The following is a 6921-nucleotide window of genomic DNA, read 5'->3' as shown; positions in this document are numbered from 1 at the left end:
TTAGCCCATTTATTTCTAGAACATGGGAATTTCCATGATGTCATTTTCTAGTTGTGTTAGACCAAATGGTATATGTGAATAGATCTGGGTATTATAAAGATTGCAGCATAAACAAAAATACAAAACCCACTGAACAATACAGACGGGGGTGGAGGGAAGGAGCACTGAAACTAAAGCTACATTTCTAGGAAAAACATATGCATGCATTCAAATTTTAAAAAACAAGATAGAGTAAGACTGTGTTTTCAGACTTTGATCCCTAATGATTTTTTCCCCGTGGACTCCTCTATAGTCAAATTAAACCCACCAGTAGACTCACTTATCTGAAATATATTTTATCAACATCTGAGAAGCAGTGCACAAATGGCCAGGGTTGAAAAGCTAGATGGTGAAAAACAAAGAAAGATTTGAGGCTGCAGTGGGGACATTGCTGGATCCCTGAGATGCAGGGGTTGAGACAACTCTCTGGAGGACAGACAAGGCCTTATAAAACACATACACCTACAGAGCTTTGTTCATTTACAATGAAACCTGAAGACTAAGAGACATGAAAAAGAAGGCTAATGCAGTCTGGGGTTGTAAAAGCTTCTGCACCAGACATTCCTGTGCTAGGAATACATTCTGCTGAATTATGCTGTAAGAATTTGACCCAAAACCTATGCATTTTGGCTGTCACTGTTACATACACTCCCCCATACACATATACATACCCAAACACCTCCCAGTGCAGAACATGAGTCTTCATCTTTCTGTTGAAAAGTACTTCAGATGGTATATTTTCAGTTCTGTAAAGTCTGCATAAAGATTGCCCTGCTTTCTGCAATGTTTTTATCTCCAAACATCACATTTTATTTTTGCTTATTCAAGAGCAACTTTTGCCACGGATAAAGAAAATCAGAGGTAATGATGAAAAAATACCTTCTCAATACTGGAAGATAAAATGCCCCCACCCACAGGAGGAAACCAGAGAATCCAGGCTGCAAACAGTTCCCAGGTTTTTCGCTAATTTCTGACTTCTGCAAGGCTTGCCACCTGACTTAACAGTGTTCTTCTCTCATCACAGCTTAATTGGGAATGGCTGGTTTAGAGACAAGGAGGGAAAGAAGAAATCTGTGTTCATCACCACTAAAACCTACCTACACACTTCTTTGCGTAAATGCTTTGAGGAGTCAAGTTATAAATTGAATTTTACTCAGGAAAGAGTTTTGAAAGGCCAATGTGGGGAAAAATCCTACTTTCAAGCTGCCAAGACCCCCTTTAGGAGCCACAGAGCTCCTTGTTCCACTCCCAAGCAGCTTCCAAGCAGGCAATGGGACTCCCTGCAGAACATCAACACCAGAACAAGGAGGATGGGCAGACACCAGCACAGCTCTCTCTTCCTTGGTAAACATAAGCAGGCTGAACCAGGCTGCCTCCAGTGAGGACCTGGAAAGTAGCTCCTTTGAAGTCAGAAAGATCAGCAAAAGATTGGACCTCTTCTACTTGGTGATCTGGATGGCAGGTGAGGTGTGCTGTACAGCAGAAATGCAGCTACCAAATTTCAGCAACTGGCCCTTCCAACACAGCGTTTTGGGCTAGCCTGTCTAACTCCTTTCCCAAACAACCAGGAAGAAGGAACAACAAAAATTTATTTACCTAAATGTTTTGTAAGCATAAAAGTATGTGCATGCATGCAACACGTGCTCTTTATCCCTTAAAAAACCAGGATGCAATAACCCCAATCAATACTTTGAAAATGCAAAATAAGAGCTGCTATATTAGAAGCCAGAGCAAGTAAGAACTACCCACCAAATGGCAGAAGAGATACAGCATGAATTTAATACCAAAACATTTTGCCACTTGTCTTTAAATAGTACAGACATAAATTACATTTTAGCTATTACACAAAAAAGCACCTACCACAGAACTCTAATTCTTGCTATGGTTGTACTAAACCCCTCCTAAATCAGTGGTCACCCTTTCATCTTGCTAGCTATATGTAATTTTAACTGTGCAGTGGCAAGCATGTAAAAACCCAGGCAAATACTTAGCTGGCATCTCAGTTTTAAATAGAGAGACAACCATCTACTTTTTGGATGGTGTCAGGAGTTGTAGATACTTAAATTATTTTAATTTCTTCCCTCTCCACTGCCCTTCTGTCTTCAGCTACAGGCTCATTTAGTGCAGCATATGTGATTTGTCCATCTGTCAAGTAAAGCACTGCACCATTCTTGTTGGCTTCAGTTTTAATACTAGAATCATACAGATATTATAGGATCACACAGTCACAAAAATACAATAAAGGATTAGAGACTGAGAGTTAACGTTGCAAACACTGCACGAGTAACACACCAATTCCAAACAGAACCGAAGGTAAAAGTGAAGAGTTTTTGAAATGCCAGAATAGTTTCTACTCAAAGGAACGAGCAGTTCAGAATATATTTTTCAACAGATTGAATGCAGGGTGGTAGAACAAAGAGCTTCCAAAGCAGTACTCTATTCACAGCATTCCACTCCAAAAATCAAAAACCATTACACTACTGATTGAGGTGACACTCAAAGACTTCAAATAATGAGTGTTTAATGCGTAATCTGAATGACAGCTCAAGGAAGCAAATAATTACAACAGTCATTGAACAGAGATAGAAAGACATTTTTAACTGGAAATGTCATGGCTATCAACTTCCATTTCATATTATTCCAGTACTTCAAAGTTACGGCATTTAAGGAATGAAAGTATAGTAGTAACTTGGCATGAGCATTTTCCTATAAACGCAACAACTCATACATATGACGCTGACTTGAAGGACATAGATGTTGAGACATTTTCTGATAATGCTGTAATAAATCTCACATAGTGTAACAGGTTAGTAGCAGCATGTGATTCAGTAAATTTAATCTGCAAATCTTCAGACAGAAAAAAAATGTACATATGACAGGAAATCGTTTCAGAAAACACAGCCCAAGATAACTGTGACCATCTCCACAAATCCTCAAACTGTGATGTTGTGGTAAGGAGTTATTTTAGATTTCTCAGAAGCAGACAGTCCCAGAGTTCAAAGTGCAACACACCTCCCAGAGATGGAAAATAACGCTCTCTCCCAAAACTGCAGTCAAGCAAACAACACTGGAGGAATCTGTCAGCCAGAAAAGGTCATGGCTGCTGGCAATTTGCCTGATACTATTACAAAAGCAGAGCTTTTAGTACAGACTTTTCCCAGTAATAGTATTGACTCTATTAACTACATGCACACATTTTAACCTAAACCTGCTGATCACCAACCACTTAGATTAATGCGGGAACTAACGAGCCGCTGCCACCACCACACACTTCCATGCTTTTGGTTTACACAGCTCCTCATGGTGGCAAGTTTTGCCGAAACTTAAGGGAAACAAAGTCATTTCAAACTGCGGTACTTCACCAGAATGTTTTAACAACTGTAAATGCAGGAATATTCTATCTCTAAAAAGTGAAAGAGATGAAGAGAATTGGGTTAAGTCCTGTCAGGCTGACTTTAAAGAGTTCCAAACACGACATCATTTCCCGTAGCCATTCTGCAAAACTGAACCGTCTCTCCCATATTAACCCAATTTTCATGATGCTGGAAGATCTGCTATGAACACCCTCTTCCATATCTTCATGACAACTTCACAGCTCTACTGTTTGAGCTGCTCTCATCCTAATTGAAACAGCTTTTATTTCTATGACAATTGGAAAAATACAGAAAATTCTTCACAGGCTATTTTCAAGTCAAGTTAGTAGGAGATGTGTTTACCAGGTTTCTTCTTTCCTTGGTAATTTTTTAGTAGAAATTGCAGAGGAAAATCAAACCCTTCCTTCCTTCCCTTCTCTTTCTGACAAACTTAAAAATAATAGGATATAATAATAATAGTAATAATAATTGAAACAGCCAATGTGTTAAATCAGCATACCTACACACCTGTAACAATCAGCAGGGAGCAGAGTGGGAACAAGTACAAATTAGCTTAGGAAAACCTTCTTCATAGTATGACTGCACAGCCACTCCTTCAGCACTTCTGATTTAACAAATATACAGTTTGGGCTTTTCTAACCCAAACTACATAGTTTATAGATTATAAAACCATGTTTACATTTTATCCATACTGCTTATATTAAAAGCAGAAGGTTGGGATGCTGCTGCTAAGAAATGGTAAAAAGTCATAAATAAGTACAGAAAACACAAATTTCATGACGACACTGGTTACATGTATGTTATCTCAACATCTTCCTTTAAATTATCCACTTATACAGTTTTTCACTCATATAAATAATATTTATCAAAATGGTAAAGACTAAAAACTTTATGGAACTGCTTGAATATGGAAATGCTACTTGAGAGCTGGCTTATGATGTGCATTTTAAAAAATAGAATTCACTGTACATAAACTTACAACTGTTTACAAATTGAGCTGAAAGTATACATCCATTTAGTAAAAAAAAAAAAAAAACAAAAAACCCAACAAAATTACAAACCGCTATGGTGGTAACACTATGGCAATGTAAGAAGTTATCTCATGGGGAGTTTTTTATAGCAACAAGTATGTTATTTTTATAGTTCCAGCATTACATCCTTCATACTTTAGTCCATGATCAGTTGAGCCTGCAACAGAAAAGGTACTGCACATTGTTTCAGGGAATAAGGCAATCAGCAGAACAGGAAACAGAAAAAACCATCTCCCACAATTGTTTCAACATAGAGTTAACACAGATGGATTAACAAGTTTTAAAGCTTCTTTTTTGTTTTTAATTTATTATCATTACTATTAAAGACTACAGACATTCATGTTCCTCCAATATCTTCCCACCTCAGAAAACTTTCAAGGCTTTACAAGAGTTCTGAACACATTGTTTAGAAACATTGATGAGAAACGTATTTTGTCCCACTGCTTTATATCTATCTGGCATTTTACTCACATAAAAGACCAACAGTAGTTTTAATTCCCCTTTCTTTGGTACAGTAACACATATTCAGACTTGCTTAGTACCGGTTTACTCCTCCTCTAGCAGCTGAAACTAGCCCCACCAGGGCAATCTGGCTGAGCTTTCATAAACTAGAGGCCAGAATTAAAAAGCAAGTAGTAGTCAGCCATCCTGCCTCTGCCACAGGACAATGAGCTGGCAGCCGACCAAGTGTGCCTTCTGCATCAAAAGACAGCATAAGAGAAGAGTAACAAATATTTTTAGGCCTTGAGTTATTGTCCCAAAAGCTACTAAATAGGAAACATATCTCCACAAACTTACCATAAAAGTAACCACATAAACCCACAAACACTTGTCTTAATCATACAGTTGTTATCATTATAGCTGATCAACTGTCATAATATGCCCTGGAATTTTTCTTTTGGTATCCCCTATACAATAATAAACATTTAGGAAGAATGTGCATTATGCATTTATTTCATAATAGTTGAGGGATTCATTGCTGACTCTGTCTTGCTTGGTGAAAAGTATTCTCAGCTTGTTTTCAGGAAGAGGAGAGCAATCAAGGCTGTTGGTAGGTTCACACCTTGCAACATTTTCTGTACTTTATTATTGGTGAGTAAGGCACATCATTTGTAAAGTGGCTATTTCCATAGGCTTGCTCATTGTACCTTAAGGTTTAACAAAGTATGAATCATACCATCTTTGGCTTTTTTCTTTGCTTCGTAGAAAATGTATCCCTGCCCCCGACAACCAAAACACAAGAACTTTGGCAATGCTTCAGAGCACAAAGCTAGTTTAAATCCCAGCCAATGACCACCAACATGAAAAGGATTATATACTTAGAGCTTTTCCACTTTGTCCCTCACTCAATTGACTTCAAATGGTGCTCTGCTTTGCAAGATGTTGAAATATGGGTTTGAAAAGAAAAAAAATACACATTTGGTAAAAATAGCAAATTCAAATTTTGCCAAAACAAACACAAATTAAACACTCGTGAGAGGAAAATTAAAATGCTGCAATTTAAGTAGGTTACCTAGGTGAGACCATAAGAACATGAGAAAGCAAATTTGAAGTAAACACTGATCAGACATAGACACCTGCAAAACAACATAACCTTTCTGAAGGAGAGTAAGCACAGTACTTCAAAATCCTCTTCAGGTAGTAGAAGAGTTTCAAGAAGGCTCTCAACTTTAAGCAGTAGTTGAAGACATTTTAAAATTTCGTAATTAATTACACTTCAGACTTGTCCCAGTGTGAGCAAAATGGAAAACCAACACACCTAAAATCACCGCAGGAATATTTTTATAGTCATCCATGTATTACCTCCTCTAGTGTCAGATCAGATCAACTGCTTCCAGCACCAATTTTTCCTTCTGCAAAATGTATCTCCTTACAGCTGGATATGCAAATTCTCACTGACACAAATGGATTGACTATTAGAGGATCACCTTGCACCATACACAACTACATGAACAACAGGCCCTTCTTGATGCTCTGTGAATAAGCCAGTCTCTTAAATTATGTTACCAACCATACAATAGTCTGCAAGCATTCTCTCAATAGTTTATGCTGAAATCTTCCCAAAAATTCACATCTCAGCACTGTATAGTTCCATTATTTTAATTGATTAAATATGGATTAGCAGTGTTAGTGTAAGAAAAAAGATTTAATGGCATCAAAATCATTCAAATTAAATCAAGAAAAAAAAAGTTGCAACGCATTTAGCCAAACCATCACAAATGATATGTTATATAAATACAGACACGAGGTAGCTGGCAGCTATAAATCCACCAATTCTGGAAGTGCCCAATTGGTCTAAAAAGCATAAATTGACAAATATCAATTAAACCTTTCCATTTAAAAAAAAAAAAACAACAAACCACCTAGTTTATTGCTTTTATAGGTTAATTGTTTACATCAGAAACAGGCAAAGGCTTATCAAAGAAAGGTACCTAGCTGTTGATGGCTTTTGATTATATCCACTTTTTCAAAAGAAC

This window comes from Lichenostomus cassidix, chromosome 2 (assembly GCF_008360975.1).
Source record: "Lichenostomus cassidix isolate B80296 chromosome 2, HeHo_3.0, whole genome shotgun sequence".
In the NCBI taxonomy this organism is placed as follows: domain Eukaryota; kingdom Metazoa; phylum Chordata; class Aves; order Passeriformes; family Meliphagidae; genus Lichenostomus; species Lichenostomus cassidix.
The sequence above is the reverse complement of the archived record's forward strand: the minus strand, read 5'-3'. Positions refer to the sequence as shown.